Raw genomic sequence first — 20,867 nt, 5'->3', positions numbered from 1 at the left:
GCTCTAACCGTGAGAGTCATCGAACTCTTTTTTAGAACGTTGTAGGGCAGAAGTCTGGAGCTTTTGTCCACTCACAAAGATCAGCAATTCTACAGCTATCCACACTCAAAACAGCCCTGGAGTTTCTTTAAGAAACTCCAGCAAAAGGGCCACCTGGGTGGCTCAGTCGTTGAAGGGTCTGACTTCGGCTCAGATCACGATCTCGTGGTTCGTGGGTTCAAGCCCTGCATTGAGCTCTGTGTTGACAGCTCCAAGCCTGAAACCTGCTTCGAATTCTGTGTGTCTCTCAATCGCTGCCTCTCCCCTGCTCACACTCTCTCTCTATGTATCAAAAATAAATAAGCATTAGGAAAAAGAAAGAGACTCCAGCAACACAGTGAAACAAGGACATAAGGGAATAACCACACGGAAAGAGAAGAAAGGCAGCTTTGTTTTGCCTGCACCATCCCAAGCCCTATCATCCAAGCCACCTTGTTCAGTGCTGAATGGGAACTTCCCAGTTAAGGAGCTCCCTTCACCAAGAAAGGAAGAACGGGGTGAGCAACCAGCTTCCTCAGCCTTTCGGGCCACTACACAAAGGTCCAGCGTCAATTTTCTTCCACTCAGACTAGCAAGGCCAAGACATATAAAGACCCTGATAAGAACAAGAAAGAAAAGCAGGGACACCGATAGCTGACATGCAGCAGAAGCAATCACAGATCACGGCGACCTGCTCAATAGACAAATCCACTGAAGCCACTGAAGAAAGAACCATAGAGTGTAACTAACCTTCGGATTTCACCAGCTTTCGCCTCATAGGTATTTATTCATGGGCACTGACACCAGACACCCGAGTTCTCCCTTCTTCTTTCTTTCCCTCTGTCCCCACCTGCCCCTGCTGGAGCCCGGGAACTACACTGAAGCCAGTCCGGGCCTCTGCAGCTGCGTGAGTACAAGACACAAGCCTAGACAGCCACGGCTGCCCCTCACCACCTTGTGTGCACTTGGGGCTAGTCCTTCTATTGCTGCGTTTACACACCACTGGCCTGATGCCGGACACTGACCTCCACCATGCGTGTATGCCTAGAGGAAAACTGAGCATCCACGGGAGAGCACATCCGACAGCCAGGGCCCCACAGACGTTATAGGCACAGATGGGGCTCAGTCTTTTTTCACTAGCTCGCATCGCCGTGCTCATCGGCAGCTCGCACCTTCAGCCGTGCCCCTGCAACCCCCTGCACAGCTCTCCTCATTGGCTTCTACTGTCGTTCATGCGTGGCAAAACCCAGCAGCACACCATGACAGCCAGGACCTCCATGGCCAGCAGTGTGTGCAAAGCTGGCCCCGGTACTCGCTGCCCACCCTGACCGCCTCCGCTCCTTGTGTGTCCACAAGCAGCTGCTACCACCACATAGGTACCTGCAGCTGGACCCCCCAGCCAAGTGTGTGCACACAACCAGCAACTGCCTGGTCTGTAGCCACTTGACCTGGGAACTTCTGAGGACCCCAAGAGCCCTTGTGGTCACTGTGGACCTTCTGCAGTGCTCGTCAAGGACCACACAGTTGTCCTTACTGTGGACCCGGCTACCTAACCTGAAGAGAAATCATGACCCCCAAGGCATAAATGAAGTAAGTCAGACAAAGACAAGTACTAGATGATATCACTTTTGGGTAGCATCTTAAAATAAAAATCTGAAATCTGAAATGGGGCGCCTGGGTGGCGTGGCTGGTTAAGCGTCCAATTCTTGGTTTTGGCTCAGGTCATGATTGCACAGTTCGTGGGTTCAAGCCTTGCACCACGCTCTGCCCTGGCAGCACAGAGTCTGCTTGGACTGTTCTCTCTCCCTCTGTCCGCACCTCCCCTGCTTGCTTGCTCTCTCTCTCAAAACCAACAAACAAACTGAAATCATAGCAATAGAGTAGCATAGTGATTACCAGAGGCTGGAGGAAAGGAAATGTAGAGACCTTAGCCAAATGGTGTAAATTTCCAGTTATAAGATGGATAATGTCGGGAGACATTTTTGTTGTCATAGCTCGGGTGGTACTCCTGGCATCTGTTGGGTAAGGCCAGGGATGCCACCAAATATCCTATAGTACACCCTCCCTGTACTCCACATCCAGTAACAAAAAAATATGTGGTCCAATGTCAATAGTGCTAGGTTGAGAAACACTAATGTAATATGTAAGAATAATCACACACCTCCATTTAATCTTATTCTTCAGGTAAGCAAATTAGATATTCAGCTCTCAACAGTTTTCTGGATTTATTCAAATTTGACTCCTTAAAAGTAATAACTGTCCTAAGTAAAATTTTGCAAACATTATTTCCTTCAGAACCTTTACCACTTGGATTCTGATGAAATTAGGAATAAAGTATGCACCAAAGTCATTTTACAAGCAAAATTTAGAAGATTATTGTATTTTCTAGAGTACACCATAAAGCCACAGTCTCTAGCATATATTTTCTAAAATTATCACTAGAGAGAATTAAGGACAGAAAGAAAAAATCAAGTAGATAGAACGAAGGCTTTTGAGTTTTAAAACCTCTTTCATTTAGAGGCGTCTGGGTGGCAAAGTTGGTTAAGCATTTGACTATCGGTTTGAGCTCAGGTCATGATCTCACAGTTCATGAGTTCGAGCCTTGCATCTGCTCTGCGCTGCAGATGGACCCTACTTAAGATCTCTCCTTCCCTCAGTCTCTGCCCTTCCCCAGCTTGATCTCTCTCTGTATCTCCCCCTGCCCCTCTCAAAAAAGAAATAAACATTGAAAACAATTAAAAACTCATTCAGCAAATTTTATGAGAATACTTTCTAGCTCCATTTATATTTTAAAGTGGGTTGGATAGGGGTGCCTGGGTGGTTCAGTTGGTTTAGCGTCCCATTCTTGACTTCAGCTCAGGTCATGATCATGAGTTCGAGCCCTGCATTGGGCTTTGCACTGATAGTGCGGATCCTGCTTGGGATTCTCTCTTTCTGACCCTCCCCCACTTATTCTCTCTCTCTCTCTCAAAATAAATAAATAAACTTAAAAAAATGTGGGCTGGATAAATGAGAAAAATAGTTAAGGAAATGAAGTGGTATTTTTTGAAAATGTTTGTACATTAAAAATATAAATATTCTGGATTAAGAAAACTGTAGAGTTGCTTCAGTTTGATCCCAATGGCAGCATTGGTGTGGGGGGCAAATTGTGAAATGAAAAGAAAGTTTGGAGATGGCTTCAAGATGGAGAAGGCCATTTATGTTTTCGAAAAACTGGCAAAATAAGCGTTGCCTCCATTGCCATGCTGCGAACCGTCCACACCAGCTCTGTGTACGTGTGCTGCTTAGAACCGAGGTTTCTTCGTGTGCTCTCTCTCACTTCTCCTCCACTAGCAATGCCTCGCCTCCACTAGTCTCTCGGTTGTTCAGCTCTCCACGTTGCAATACGAGTTATCTCCTTACAAAGCAGACCTCATCATGGGTGCCTCTTTTCCAAAGTCCCCTTTCCTTCTTTTATGTTTGCTCGTAAGGTAATTAGCCGAAGTCTCATCTGGCTTTCAAAGATTCAAGCTTTTCCCACTCAAATTTCAATCACTAATTTCCCACAAACTTCCCGGCCTTCTTTCGTTCATTTTCTCTCTTACCATACAATTCTGTGTGTATTTTCCATGTGTTTAAATGCCACGGCAATTCTTTGGCCTTTGCCTGGCTACCTACTTACCTATTGTTCTTGGGAATGGTCTCTCTCAAGCATTTGCAGAGAACTCTGTACAATCTATATACTCTCGACAGAGAGAGAGAGCCTTGAATCCCAGAAGGCTACCTAATGTGGGGAAAACCTAAGTTAGAGATGTGTCACACTTGCCACAACTACAACGGTACCATGGAGACACTAAATCACCACATTCATAATTATTTGATAAAATCTGTACCTCTAACAAGTCTGTTGGCCTTGTAAGTCCAACAGAACAGGGATGGTTTTATTGTCTTGTGTTTAGTGTGAACCCAAAATACATATTCATATTGTTTAGGTTGCAAATGATTAAAAACAGAACTGTCTGAAGCACAAAGCAAACGTACGGAAGGGCTGGTTGTGCAAGCAGCATGTAATCGTAGCTTCTACATGAATCAGCAGAGCCTCCAGCCATGTGGTTGTGCTAAGCTTTCTTGGTGGCAAGGAGAGACCAGCTTCTGCAGCGCTGGGTCACAGCGAGATCTCTGTGGAGGCAGCAGCAGCAGCTCTGGCTGTCCCAACTATTCGTGTTCCAGATGTTGTAGGAAGAAGGAGGAGTCTTGGTACATTTCACCGGCTCCATCACATGCTGTGTCCCTGCCTGAGCTGTCACTGAGGTCTGAAGAAGGAAATGCACTGAATGATGTAGGCCTGGATGAAGCGGAGCTGGGAGGGAAGGGTGAGGAATCAGCTTTCCCTAATAAAGGTGGGATGAGTGGGCAAAAGGTGGTCACCAGAGCCCAAACCATGATCTTGTTATCATAGGAGAGAATGTGAAGATCGGGTAGCAAAAACCGTAAGTATCCTCATCACCTGGTGCCTTACACAGAGCATAGAACTGTCATACAGCTTTGCTGTATGCTCCTAGCCATCACTGAGGGTAGGAAAGGCTTTATGTTTCAGGGTATGTTAGGTCCTACCAGAACTCAGCAACTATCTCTGCAATAAAGGAATAAATGGTGTGTAATAGAAAACTGTGCACTTAAAATGTCATTGAGGGGTGGCTGGGTGGCTCAGTTGGTTCAGCATCCAACTTCAGCTCAGGTCATGATCTCGCGGTTCATGGGTTCGAGCCCCGCATCCAGCTCTGTGCTGACAGCTTAGACCCTGAAGCCTGCTTCAGATTCTATGTCTCTCCCTCTCTCTCTTTCCTCCCCCATTTGCGCTCTAGCTCTCTCACTCTCTCAAAAATAAATATTTAAAAAATAAATAAAATAAAATGCCATTGAAACTTGATTCATTCAATAATAGAAGTTGAATATATAACTAAATGTGCAATGAAAACACAGAAGGCTTAACTTTAAAAAAGTTTTCATATACACAGATTGTATAAAAATATTGTTCTTTAAAGTTTCAAAAAGAATGAACAAATATTTGGCTTTTAAACTTTATGTATAGAAAATAACATTGTACAATTTCCAGAGAATACTAGGTGATATGTAAAAGGAGAGAGCATACCTGTGATGCAGTAATCCCACTTTGGTTAAATATCCAAAAATAATAATTCCAAATGAAAAAGTGATCAAACTTTGGAAAAAAGATAATAAAAACAAGGGAAAAAAAAGTGTCAGTGCTCTTAGCTTAGAAAATTAGGAGATAAATTATTGAAATGAAATTTTGCTTTTAAATAATGCATAAATTAGTGAAGATTCTCATGTGAAATAAAACTATGTCACAAATACAAACAAATGTATGCAGTCAATTTAATTACATTTTCATAAGAATTCTGCTTGAAATAATTAAAATTAAAAGGGGATTTGTGTGTTGGTAAATGTATGAAGGTTTGTAACAAAAGTGATCCTTTTTTTATTTTCCTTTTTCGATTTTTATTAATATTTCTGATAAGGCCAATGAAGTGTCTATCATAAAGTATATGATATAGAATATGGTTTAAAGTGATGTGGTGGCCAAAAGCATAAGAGACTCTTAAAAAACTGAGAACAAACTGAGGGTTGATGGGGGGTGGAAGGGAGGGGAGGGTGGGTGATGCGTATTGAGGAGGGCACCTTTTGGGATGAGCATTGGGGGTTGTATGGAAACCAATTTGACAATAAATTTCATATATTGAAAAAAAAAATAAAGTGATGTGGTGGCCAAACGCATTAAAGCTACGATACCAACAAGCTTCTGTTGCATCATCTCTTGTAGATCCTCATACATTTGCATAATAATGAAATTGTGTCCATAATACGTTTCCCCTATTTATCATATAATATGGTGATAATAGGCTTTTCATCTTTACTGAGATATAATTGAAAAAATTATGTATGTGTAAGACGTACAACACGATGTTTTGATATATACACACATTGTGAAATGATTACCACAATGATGTTAATAAACAAATGTATCATTTCATATAGTTACTATTTTGTGTATGTGATAAGAACACTTAAGAGCCACTCGGCAAATTTCAAGTGTACAATACAGTATTATTAACTAGGTCACCTTGCTGGACATTATATTTCCATAATTGATGCATCCTGCATATCTGACACTTTGTATCCTTTGACAAATATGTGCCTTCTCCCTCACCACCTAACCCCTACCAAGCAGCATCCTATTGCAGTTCTATCATTAGATTTTTTTGGATTCCATATACGTGACGTAGTTTTCATCTTTCTGTGTCTAACATTTTACTTAGCGTAAGATCCTCCAGATTCATCCATGTTGTTGCAAATGACCGAATTTTCTTCTTCTTTTTAATTTTTTTAAAATGTTAATTCATTATTTGAGAGAGAGAGAGAGAGAGAGAGAGACAGACAGACAGACAAAGACAGATCTTGAGTGGGGGAGGGGCAGAGAGAGAAGGAGACACAGAATCCAAAGCAGCCTCCAGGCTCTGAGCTGTCATCACTGAGTCGGATGTGGGGCTCAAACCTCAGGAAACACAAGATCACGACCTGAGCCCGAAGTCAGATTCTTAGCCGACTGAGACACCTAGGCACTCCTAATTTTCTTCTTTTTTAAGGCTGAAAAATTGTTATTACTATTCTTCTTTTTAGACTTAAACCAGTAAAAACAAAAACAGTCTTATTAGAGAAAATATATGAAATACACAATTATATTTATTTTGATAGTATGTCAGGAATATCAATAGATAAACCTGTATCATGGCCCAGACTCTGTACTTAGGACATTATACAACTAATTGCAAGGCAGTTACTGTGATAAGGACTTTTATATGTCAACTTGACTGGACCGAGGTGTGCCCAGATAGCTGGTAAAGAGACTCTGAGTGTGTCTGTGAGTGTGTTTCTAGAAAAGATTAACATTTGAATTGGTAGACTGAGTAAAGATCACCCTCACCAACGTGGGTAGACATCACCTAATCCTTTGAGGGTCTGATTAGAACAAAAATTCTGAGGAGGGTGAATCTGCCCTCCGTTTAAGCTCGGACCTTCATCTTCACATTGGCGCTCCCGGTTCTTCTGCAGACTTGGACCAGGACTCACCCCATTGGCTCCCCGGATTCTCAGGCCTTCTGGTGGGATTGGAACTACACCACTGGCTTTCTTGATCCTCCGCCTTGCAGATGACAGATCATGATACTTCTCAATCTCCTGTTGGTTCTGATTCTCTGATGAAATCTGATACACTTAAGTGAAAAGAGAATTAGAATTCGATATAGAATTAGAGGTTGCAGTTCTAATTCTACAAAATAAATTACTATTATAAGTGATGTGCTACTTTTATGGATTCCTATGGAATATAGTAATCACAGTTGTCTTGTATTTGAAATATTAATAAACATATTTTAGAAATTCATGTAGAAACATTGAATGCTGGTCCAAGAACTTTTTATAATAATTTTTATAATACGTTACCTTATTGAAATAGAAATTATAGAGATCCCATTCTTATGTGAATTGCTTTCAGATCTGTAGAGAAGAAACAACACCAATAATGGAGCAAAAATAGGTGTGGCTGGGTGGCTTAGTTGCTTGAGCTTTGGACTCTTGATTTTGGCTCAGGTCATGATCCCAGGATCATGGCAGAGAGCTGTGTTGGGCTCCATGCTGAGTGAAGCCTGCTTGAGATGCTCTCTCCCTCTGCCCCTCTCCCTTATGTGTGCCAAATAAATAAGTAACAAATTTTAATGGAGCAAAAATGTTCTTGTAAATTTGGATATAGGTTTCAGCACTATGATTTCTATAATTACTACTTCAATACCCGAATAAACTTAAATCTAAAAGAAGATAAATTTATATTTATTTGTCTGCGTATTTACACATACATATGTGTTTATCTATATATTAATATATATATATATATTATATATATATATATAATATATATATATATATATTTCCACACATTCTTACATGGGCATACTATCCAGCCTTAGTAATTAATCTATATCTCTAAAGCTAAGCTAGTTCATTATTATACTTTATCTTGCAACTAATAGTATGAACTGGATTGACTGATCCATTTCCTTTAATTTTAGATTTATGTGTGTGTCACTGAGCAAAATTATCTGGAATCTACTACTTACCACACGTTTGAACATTAATATAATTTCTTAATTTATATTACTTGGTATGAAAATACTATTTGTTTGATAGCTAGGATTTGATAGAACAGAGAAGTGTATCACAGATCTGATATCTCTCACATACACATGTTTCTAATGTATAGAGAACCTCCAAGTAAACTACTACAAGATTGAATGGAATATAAAGTGTTTTAAAAATACACAATTTAAAAATTGGAGTATGAGGCCACATACATAGCTGCTAACTTCGTTTTTATAGTTTCTGACTTTAAAATCTGAAGACCTACAGATGTTTCCCAAGGTGGCTAGAAAAAGAAAACTAATCTTCATTTAAAATATTACTTTTACTGGGGAGCCTGGTTGGCTCAGTCGGGTGAGTGTCCAACTTCAGCTCAGGTCATGATCTCACAGTTTGTGGGTTCGAGCCCAGCACTGACAGCTCAGAGCCTGGAGTCTGCTTCAGATTCTGTCTGTCTGTGTGTGTCTCTCTCTCTTTCAAATACATAAATAAATAAATAAGTAAACAGACAAACATTAAAAAAAATTTAAATATTACTTTTAATCACACAGCTTAGAATTTTTCTCCTTCCTATCAGCTTAAAGGAGATGATAACTACAAGAAAGAATATATACAATGTATGTAGGAAGTTTCTTTGAGAAAATAAATTAAAAGACATTTTATTTAACTTTAAAATAGCATTAGAAAACAAAACTGTAATCAAACAAAGGTAGTAGAAAAGATTGTCCTCAAAAAATAAAATAAGATAAAAACAGGGAAGGAGGCAAACCATAAGAGACTCTTAAATACAGAGAACAAGCAGAGGATTGATGGAGGGGATGTGGGTGGGGGATGGGATAAATGGGCGGAGAGCATTGGGATGTTAGGATGAGCCTTGGGACTTATCTATAAGTGATGAATCACTAAATTCTACCCCTGGAACCAATACTACACTATATGATAACTAACTTGAATCTAAATTAAAAAAACAGAATTCAATTCAATTAAAATTAAAACGTGCATTTTTTTTCTCAAAAAGAAAAAAAAGAAAAAAAGAATGCCCTCAGAGTACATCACTAAATGCTGATTTGATAAAATGAGGACATCAAAGCCACTCAAATAGAAATATGGTAAATTGCAAAACCACATCAACTAGGTAAAATGAATGGATAGCAATAGTTAACTTTAGTAGCTAAAAAAAAAAAAAAGAAAAGAAAGAAAAAGAAATTACACATTCAGTGCCTGGGAGATAGCGTTTTGCAACTTCTTGAGTTGATAATATTGCTTTTATGATACCATGATACCCACTTGTATTGAATCCATATATATAAAATTCTTAAATCTATCAATCAAATTTAAAAGTCTGGCCAAAAATCCCACAGGCTCAATGTTAAATTTCCCCACATTTGTCAAACCCGCTTATATTGAATTTCCACTTACACCAACCTATTAGTTTCCCCAGCAATGTTGTGTTTTTATAGGGCTTTAAACCACTTCCTGGTGCCACAGAGAGGAGGCACAACAGCAGAGTAGGTTCTAGCGATGGGCTTTCCTACCAATATTGAATTACTTTGCTTTATCAACATTTCTGTCTGATCTCTGGAAATTAGATATATAGTAAGCTTGTTTCACTTTCCACAGAGTTAGAGCAAAGTTGGTTGAAATTGGGAAGATACCAAAGCTTGATGAAATATTTAACTGCTGCTACCTGTCGTACCCTAATTTTGAAGATTGTTATTTAAGAAAAAAAAATCCTGCAAATACTTCAGGATAAATGTCCTACTTGAGAAAAAAAAAAAACAAAACAGTGAATCAATTTATTTTCCTTTTCGATTGTAAAATGTGGTTTGTTTTTAATATACGGAACATAAATTGCAGAGAGTGTATCTTGGGATTATATTTGGCACTAGAGTCCATAGAGTGGCTGTAAAAGACAGGATCTTGTAAAAAGTGTGGATATTGATATCACAGTATTTTTGTTGTTGTCCAACCATTCTAGGAAGGTATACTTAAATTTATTTTTATTACAGAGAAAGAAGGAAAGTTCTTGCCTTTATATTTTGCCTGATTGGAAGGACACCTTTTTAAAAATTTTCCTAAGTGATACCATCAGTTTTCACATTCAGGATGGACATTTGCAATTAGAGTGGGTTTATTAGATATCAATTTGAATTTTTCTTGATTTTCATAAAAAATACCATTGAAAATCTGTTTAAGGATAAGTCACATTGAAAAACAATACATTATATAAAGAATTACCTATTTCCGTTAAGTGAATCAGCTAGGAGTTGAACAATCTAGTTCATTGTGAAATAGTCATATTCCAGATGGTGAATGTTTGATGAAAGATAAAGAGTAAAACAATTCGAAGGTGAAAAAAGTTCCTGTTTTTAGCCAACGAGGTGCTAGTGTTCTGTAATAAAGAGGCTTCTGAATTGTTTACATAGTAAAATGGAAATTTGTAATGTGCATTAGAAATATAAAAGTTTCAGAAATATTCTATAATTATCAAAATTAATGGTTCCACTGAACATAGTTCAATATTAATGTGTTACGGAGAGAGAAGGTTTCTGGAGATCACTTTGTCCAACTCCCTAAAACCTAATTAATTGAGATTGGTCTGAGAAAGGATTAGCTAGAGTTATAAAAAGTAAAAGGATATCTATATATCATTGTATGCCAAGAAACCAATGATTCAGAATTTTATGATTTGAAGTCGGCCTCTATCTCTTGGGTAAGGTTCTTAATAGTAATCTACAAAAGTTGTCTTTGTGTTGTTATTTTTAATGTACATAATGAAGATAAAAATTGCCTATGTCATATAATTGTTCTGAAGAATAATGATTTATATAAATGATGTAGAATATTGCTTGCTTGTAAATAGTAAGAAACATACATGTATTTGTATTTAATATGTAATAAATGTATATAATATATATTTAATTTACATGCATTTAATATTTATATTTATTTAATCATTAATATATATTTAAATTCAATATGTATATTTAAGAACATATATATATATATATATATATATACATACATATGTATATATTCTCACTTATGTATTTTATTCCACAGATTACTCATCTGAGTATTTACTAAATGAGTATTTATTACTATTATATAATTACTATCCAGAGTTCTGAGGTTATGAAAGGGAGCAAAAATCTGGTTATTATAAAAGCATTTTGACTGACATACCTCTTATAAGACCGATCATTCAAAATTTGCTGCCTGTTTAAAATTATTTCCTCCATCATTTTATTTAAGTCTCCATAATTGCTGCACAGTGTCTCAAGAAACTAGGAGTACACTACAAATTCTTTGTAAATATAAATTTTAAATCTTGAAAAGGTTGTAAGATTTCTTGCATTGAGTGAAAGTGATATGGTAAGAAATGTTCAAATTATTATCGAAATTATTCACAAATGAAGATCTGACTTATTTCCGCTGGTTAACATAAAAGTAGCATGTTGGACCAAAGCAGATGACAATAGATGGTTATCAAAGGACCACAAAGGAAATTGATGACATGGATGAAACACTTTACTGTTCTTTAATGACTTTATTTATGACTATATTCAAAGTCATGCTCAAATCAAAGACAAAATGAGAGAGTTCATATAGCAACTACCAGATAATTTACTTAGAAAATATATATCCCTTTATTAATACTTTATTCATTCTTTATTCTAAGCACTGAAAACTTAAATTTTTTAAAATACAATGTCAAATAATCTTATTTTCATAATTTTCCTCTTGTTTTTCAAGATAGGTTCCCAGTAAACCTTTATTTTTCATTATTTATTAGCAAACTTTGTTACCCATGAGGGACTTTTCAAATTTTCTGATGCAAATTGTGCTCTGGTAGTAAAGATATTCAAAAAAATTTAACTCAGATTAGAAAATGATGACTAGCCTGATGGCAAATCTCACGAATGGATAAATAATGACAGCTTCTTATGGTCATTGTTTAAATGACTGCTTCTAAATTCACTGATTCATAATCATATAAAAAACATCTTTTAAGTGCCAATTACTGTCTAATGCCACTAAGTGCAGTAATGGGATAATAAGAATAAATAAAGTACAGTGCTGCAAAATTGTGAAACTTGTGAAATTTTACAACATGTAGGGGAGATTGACATGCAAATTTTACTTTGATTCAAGCCTTCAGAAGAAATGTACAAATTATCACATGGGCAATAAAGAAGAATAACGTTTTTCTTTTTCTTTTATTTTTTTTTAATGTTTATCTGTTTTTGAGAGAGACTGAGTATGAGTGTGGGAGGGGCAGAGACAGAAAGGGAGACAGAATCTGAAACAGGCTCCAGGCTCTGAGCTGTCAGCACAGAGCCCTATGTGGGGCTGGAACTCACAAACCATGAGATCATGAGGTCATGACCTGAACCAAAGCCAAATGCTTAACCAACTGAGCTACCCAGGTGCTCCAACTTAAGTCATTTGACTTATAATATAAGTCAAAGAGCCAACCTCACTGTTACCCCATGGTTAAGTCTACATATAACTTATTCCATTAATTTATTCATTCAACAAACACTTTGGGCATCTTTTAAGTACAGGAGACACACAGATGAAAATACATTACAATATAGTATAAGTTCAAGAACACAGAAAAGTAATTAAGTCTGCTTGAGACAGTAGAAAGAGACTTCAGAAGGACAGATAAGTGACAATTGAAAAGCCTCTGAAGGAACAGGTGATTTTTCATACTAGAAGTAAGGGTCTGAAGAATACGAAAAAGTGCCCGGGGCAAATGGGGAGCAACTTGTGCAAATAATGGATGTGAAAGATCAAGTATTTAGGAAAGTTTTAACGCACTTTTTGTTTTTAATGGCATTATTTCCAAGAAAGAGCTACCTAAGCAAAATTGATAACTTCCTGGTTCCTGCCCAAATTATAAATTCCAAATTAAAGAAGATGTACCAGAGATTTGATATAAACACAGTGACCTATTTCTCGTGAAATGTACATTTTAAAAAATAACATGAAATGGATATTATTTTTCACTTTGTAATTGAGGTATAACTTGCATAAACCATAATGGTCTTAAATATTCAGCTCCATGATTTTTCTTATTTATATAATCATTCAGGTAACCACCATTCAGATCATGTGCACAAAATTTTCAGCAGATCTGTCTCTTAAACTCTCTCTCCCATTCACTAACACTTACCCAGTGTTATCATGAGTCTGATGTCTCTAATCATAAATTAGTTTTGTCTGTTTATGAAGTTCATTTAAATAAAATCACACAGCATGTATTCTGTTGTGTCTGGCTTCTTTCAGTCAAAATTATATACTTAGATTCATCTACATTGTTTCCCATATCAGTATTTTTTAAAAGTCTGTGTGGTATTCCATTTTGTGAATATACCAAAATCTATTTATCCTATTTCATGTCAATGCACATTTAAGTTTTTTCCAGTTTGGGGTTATGAGGAATAAACTGCTGTGAAAAACTTTCTAGTGGATGTCAGCAGACATTTCTGTTGGGCATATACTCCAAAACGATATCCTTAGTCATGTTTAGCTCAAGGAGACATTAAATATCATTATCTTGGAAATTAAAATTTGCTTTTACATTTTGATACTCTAGAATATTACAGACAAACAAATAATGTTGATGGTAACTCTGTCAGTTTGCTAACAGGGCCATGACAAACTACCACAGACTGGAGTGGCTTAAACAACAGAAATTTATTTCCTCACAATTCTGGAGATTGGAGTGCAAGACTCAAGGTATTGGGAGATTTGGTTTCTTTCTGAGACCTCTCTTTGTGGCTTGCAGATGGCTGACTGCTCATCGTGTCCTCACATAGCCTTTTACCTGTGTACGTGTATGCTGATGTCCCCCTGTGGGTCCTAATCTACTCTCACTATAAGGACGCCAGTCAGATTGAATTAGGACTCATCCTAAAGGCCTCTTTGCAACTTGATTACCTTTTTAAATGCTCTATTTACAACTACAGTTACCTTCTGAGGTTCTTGGGGGTTAAGGCTTCAACCTATGAATTTTGGAGAAGGAATACAATTTGGCCCATAATAGTTGCTCAGTCTGATTTGCTGATTTTCAGACATTTATTTGTAATCTCTAAAAAATCTCTTGACTCCTAGAAGAACAATTCCATGAGTATTAATCCATAAACCTAAATGCATGTGATACTTTTCTAAGTACTTTTAGAGAATAACTTAATTGAAGTATTTGGTAAAGCATTGAACTCCTTATGTACCAATAAGGAAATTAGAATTTCCTCAGAGATCTACATCTATATGGAAGAACTGTTTCCAATTGGAAAGAATTTTTATTTGAAGTCATATGATTATATATTCCACTGTATAAAAGTATAATCATTGTTTTATTTCCTACAAAATATAATTAAAAATAATGTTTTTTGATTTCACACTAGGTTAGAAAGGAAAAAATATAATAGTTTAGATTTAGATAAATGAACCTCATATATGGTGTATATACATCATATTTGCCTTACTTCTTTTTTTAATGTTTATTTCTGAGAGAGAAAGAGAGAGAGAGAGAGAGAGTGAGCAGGGTAGGGGCAGAGAAAGAGGAAGACACAGAATCCGAAGCAAGCTCCAGTCTCTGAGCTGTCAGCACAGAGCCCGACCCAGGGCTCGAACTCACGAACCGTGATATCATCACCTGAGCTGAAGTTGGATGCTCAACTAACGGAGCCACCCAGGTGCCCGATTGCCTTACTTCTTTTAACACTCAGCTGATAGAGGCTATTATTATGTCTATTTTACAGATACAAGAGTTGAAGACCATATTGGCCAAGTTTTCCAAGTTCCAGTGGTAACCTCTTTGCGTGTAAGCCAAGGAATCTTTTTATAATATCTGTTTTAATTCAAATACATATTTCCATAAGATAATGCCTCTGGTCTCTAGCCAGAAGGCTGTATACTCATCATTTGCTCACTGTTACTATTCTCTCAAACCGAAAATATATATTCACTTATGCCAGAGACAGTACTGCATGGTGAAGATAGAGAATAAGATACAAAGCGTCCCTTTCTTTGTATAGCTTAAAATCTAGCAGTGAGTTACATAATTTTAGAGACCCAATACATATAGCCAGTAAAACTATATTGCAACAAAGTAACTATATTATCTTCTTATAATTGAATTTAAATTATATTCTGGCTTCTAGTTTATTACTGGAAATATTTTCTCTGGGGATTCATCTAAATTCTTGAGATGGCTTGATGGGTCCATCCAGACTTGGTGGTCAACGTAATCGATGTGATGGTGGTGGTGAGGCATTCATGCCTGCCATTTCCCGGAACATCCTCACTACTTTCCTCCCCAGTTCCATTCTTTGTGTATTTCTGCTATATTCTGCTCCTACCCACTTTTGCTGCAACAGTTCTCTAAGGAGTATCTATGCTGCTCTGAGTCATAAGAAACCTGTCTTCAGCAATCTAAGGCTGCAGGGACATCTGAAGTTGTTTCAGGGTTGAATACCTAGAAATATCAGTAGGGCTGCTTCCATGCTCCTACAATATGATGTGCAGTGAGATACTTTAGGATTTGGTCAATTTCCTGACTTTATCTAGAGACCTCGCCAGTTCCCTGAGCTCCTAAATTTTCTAAGCTCTTAAATTTCCCAAACTTATGTGCTCTTCCAATTGCCTGCTCTCCCTACCTAGCCTCGCTCTGGGACCCAACAAGATCTGAGCTCTCTTGTTACTGCTCTGATTCTCTCCTTCCTTTCTCTAGTCTGGATGAACTTTACATAGTCATGGGCAATTGCATGGGACGTAGTGACGCTTGCTCTAACTCATTATATCCTTTCCAGGTGGGAAACTGTCTTTGTTAATATGTTAAAATATCACCCCGTAATAAAACTAACCATGGAACTTTAAGAAATGTGTCTTGTACAGCACAGCTGACCTGGATGAGAGGTTTCGGAGAGTTTCCAAGAAGATTCAGAGAAATTGAATTTAGGACATAGCTCTAAAAGATAAATAGGAATTAACTGGGTGGAAGTCTTGCCTGTGTGTGAGGTTGTTCTAAAAGCCAAGAGGTGATTGGTGACTTTGAGAAGGCAAAGTATGACTGGAGGGCAAAAGGCAGTGGGAAATTGTTTGTTTACGGAAGGCAAGGGCCATATTATGTAGGACACTAACGGGTATATTATGGATATTTGGTCTTGTCCTTGACGGTATTGAAAAGTGTTAATGGTTTTAATTAGGGAAAGGAGTAACCAGATGGGATTTTCTAAATGATTCTTAAAGAAGAATGAATTACAGGGGGTCCAAGGCAGGTGCTGAGAAGCCAGAGAGCATTTATAAAAACTAGCTCCTTTCTAACAACAGCAGTAATAATAATGCTGTGGATAGATGAGATCTGAGTATTTGCAGCTGCCAAACATTTTTTATGTACTTCATGTATTTATGTACCTGTATGTATCGTCCCACTGATTCTTCACAAAATGATGAGCCTCTTTTTAAAGGTGAGGAAAATAAAAGAGCATTTAAATAATTCAAACTCAAATCTGCAGCCCGAGATCAGAGGCATAGCAAACACACTTTTTTTGTGTCAGGTAAAAAAAAATGCATTGCAAAAATATCTTTATTTTCTCACACTCTAATTAATAGCAGACGTGCAGGAGAGCTATAAATAATTAAAAAGAGAAGTATAGAGAACATAATTTTTCTTCATGTAACTAATACCACATCTAGAATGTAAACCTAATTAGACCTAATGGAAGGTTAACTTGTAACTTGGCAAGTTTTACCTTTTGCTAACTTATATACTTGAAAACATCACAATTTTATATCCAGATTAGTAATATGGAATATTTTCTCATTACTATTTCACTTAAATTACTAAATTTTAGGACTCTGCATATTTACTTATTAATTCCATTAATTTCTTATGTTTTGAGTATCCTACTGTATACAATATTAAAAAATAATTGTATTTCACATGTTATGTTGCACATTAATCTCTCTGAAAATGAATCATTTACTTAGAACAAAATCACTTTATAGCACTATATTATTCATTATTTCCAGCCTCATTCAGTACAGGTTAAAGGTGTAGCTTTCTTCCAAGTTCAAATAAATAGAATACAGGAGGAAGTCTAACATTTTGTGAGTAAAATGATTCTTCACCATAAATGCCTCATATCATAAAATATTTAAAAGTACCAGAATATACCATTTTACCACTTTAACTACAATCCATAAACACAGGATGTGGAATCTCAGAGGTGTTCTTGTTTAATATCAACAATTGAAAAGTGAACCACAACATCTGTTGTTTGTGAATTTTCTCCCCATGATGTCTATTTCAGTTTCAAATCCAGTTGTGTGGGAGCTGAAAATTTCCCTTTAAGATGTAGCCTGTTTCCTCCCTTTTCATTTTGGGCTGGGTGATGCTATGAATTTGTATTTGGCTATAAGAAACTAGTGGAAGGATGCTAACATCTTCACTGAGAGAAGTTAAAGATAGAGTTTAGTAAAACCCTATCCTAAGAGCCAAGAGTTTTACAATTGATTTAATAGTTCTATGAGCAATCCAACTCTATAGCATAGTAACTCAATTTCTGGAAATGTTCCTAATTCAATTTTTACACACACACGCACACCCTATCAGATTTTTTTTTGTCTTTAAAAATATATAAAAAAGAACATAAAATAGCATACACACAACTAAGGAATGGAAACATTCTGACATTGTTGCATCAGATCATTTTATATTTTGTGATAAATAAATCAGTACAAATAGTATTGTAATCCTCCGTGTTTCCCCTCTATTCTTATGCCCAGGTAACAATAATTATAATTAAGTTTGAGGCTAATCATATTTTCATAGTTTATTTCATATACATATCATAAATATCTACATATATGTATAATATTTTTAATTGAGACAAAATTATTTCAAAACTATACAAAATTCTCTGCACTTTGCTTTGTTGACTTAATGTTATATCTGAGACCAATCAAAATATGATATATAGACTTCTGTTTTATACATTTTGACAGCTGCATAATATTCTACTGCTCGAATATGCTACCAGGCATTATTCCATTTCTCTTCCAATAGATGTTGAGTTACGATGTTTCAATAAAGCGCTTTCCAGATGTCTTTTTGCATCTATATGATAAATAACATTTATAACATGTCCTTATGACATACCCAGAAGTATACATTTTAAGTCATAACCTATACACATTTTCAAAAACAATACATAACAGTAAATTGTTCCCCAGAGTAATTGTGGCAATTCTGCCAGGTTTCCTTTTCTTTATTTGTCAATATCTTGCTATTTTTTCTTGATATTGCATTGCCCAGTTTTGTCAATTGAGCTTTCTTTACATATATGAATCTGAAAATATCCAAAAAGGAGGTAATGGAGAGTGCGTTTAATTTTGTAGTAAACAATTATATATTCATCTCTGTCTACACTCACTCACTGGGTATACTCATCCAGTTGAACCATTTTAATAGAATCAATATGCTATGTGACCCCCAAATTTATACCTCAACTCTAGGTTTCCACATTAATTCCAGATTTGTAAAAACAGGTGCTACCAGAACACTCAACGTGAATGTCTAGTCTCCATTTCAATCTTGTCCAAGTCAGTTTCAGACATTTTCTCCCCAAACTCACTTATATTTTTTAATGTTTATTTATTTTTGAGAGAGAGACAGACAGAGCATGAACTGGGGAGGGGCAGAGAGAGAGGGAGACACAGCATCTGAAGCAGGCTTCCGGCTCTGAGCTGTCAGCACAGAGCCTGGCATCATGACGTGAGCTGAAGCGGGACACTTAACCCATGGAGCCACCCAGGCGCCCCTTCCCCAAACCCACTTCTTTAACCATCTTCTCCATTACAGTCCATGAGAACTCCAAACTTCTAAACTTATCTCCTGACATCCCTGAATCTTTTATATTCCACATGAAATTAATCATCACGCCTTGTCAGCTCTACTTTCAAAATACCGTGGATATCATATTCAGCCACTTTTTAATATCTCCACCATTAACACTGTTCTCCTCCACTGTTGAAGAAACCATCATCTCTTCCCTGACGGTTGCAGTGGAGTCCTAACTTGTCTTGCTGCCTCCGTCCTTGCCTGGTTAGTGTCCATTCTCAGAATAATAGTGGTCTGCCAAAACAGAATTCACATTTGGTCATTCATCTTGTCAAAATCCTCTCGGTCATCCTGATTAAAATCCAAAGTCTTTTGGTGGTGTTCATGGTCTTACTTGATCTGGTCTCTGTTTCCTCTTAGACCTCTTCTGCTACAAATTCCTCCACCTTTGTTCATGCGGCTACAGCTACGGTACTCTCTTCACCAGAAGAATCCCATGCATGTGCCTTAGGCTGGAACACTCAACTGAGCTCCTTACTCAAAAACCACTTCAGAGATGCTTTTTAGCCCCTATATCTAAAATTTCAACAACCTCCCACACAACCAAAATATTGTATTCCCCTTCTCTGCACTATTTTCTTTTTCTCCTTAACACTTATCAATAGCTAGCATGCAATATATCTTACTGGCTTCTCAGCCCTTAGCACAATGCCTGCCACATGATAGGCACACTCAATAAATACTCCTTTATTTCATGTAACATATGTTCCAGTGAATGTTACTGTCTTACTATAAGTTATAAACTTACCAAATTGCACTTAAAATATATAAATGAAGAATAATGTACCTATTAAAAATGTTGACTTACTTTGGAAATGAGTTTCTGTAGTGATTTCCTTACAATCTCTCTCCAGCATGATTTTTTAACACAATTGCCATTTACTTTACTAAGTGTCAGATGTTTTGTTACTTTTTTATCATCTTGTATTGTTACTAAAAGAAGATGGACGCATTCTCCTATTTGGATAGAGTGAAATGTTTTGTGTACTAAAGTAAATATTTAACTATGTAACTATTCATGTCTTTTTACAATGCTATTAGACAGTATCCAGCTATATCAAGTGTGTCTGCGATAGATTAGGCAAAGGATATCTTTCATGATGTAAACAAGACATATTAGTATAGTTCCTTTGCATTCTGAAAAAGAATGCTTATTCACATACATCTTCCTTCATATTTACATGATGCAAATTTGGCCAAACAGTACTTTTCCCTTGCTAAAAACGTTACTTGAATGTTTTGAAGTAGTATTGGATGCATCAAGTAAATTCAGAACACATTACCAAGAAATAGATGCAAGTTGAATTTATTTGGAAATGAAATCACTTAAAATACCTGCTGTGAGACAGTCATTAGAGCATAGTAAGCTGTAGTCTTTGGTTCAGTTTTGCGCACAGTACCCAACTCATTATAAATGTACCGATATTTTCTTTAAGTCAATAGCACTTACTCGTCCCCATCATCCCTTGCCTTTAAAAAGAAGTGAACCGCAAACTTTTGATTATGATCTTGTAGCCATAGAAAACTTGGAAAATATAATCACAATTTAAAATTAACTCTTTGTCTTTAGGTTTAAAAAAATGCTTTGAATTGCATACCTTCTCTTAACCACAGGTGATATTTCATAAGTTTAAAGTACACTTTCAAAAAAAGGGTACTTTCAAATAATTTTCCATGCCTTCATTCAGCAGGTAACCCAAACCTTCATAATCCCCAAATGCTGCACTTCAAAGTTATGCTCAGG

This window comes from Neofelis nebulosa, chromosome 14 (genome assembly GCF_028018385.1).
Source record: "Neofelis nebulosa isolate mNeoNeb1 chromosome 14, mNeoNeb1.pri, whole genome shotgun sequence".
Taxonomy (NCBI): domain Eukaryota; kingdom Metazoa; phylum Chordata; class Mammalia; order Carnivora; family Felidae; genus Neofelis; species Neofelis nebulosa.
This window is presented reverse-complemented; position numbering follows the sequence as displayed.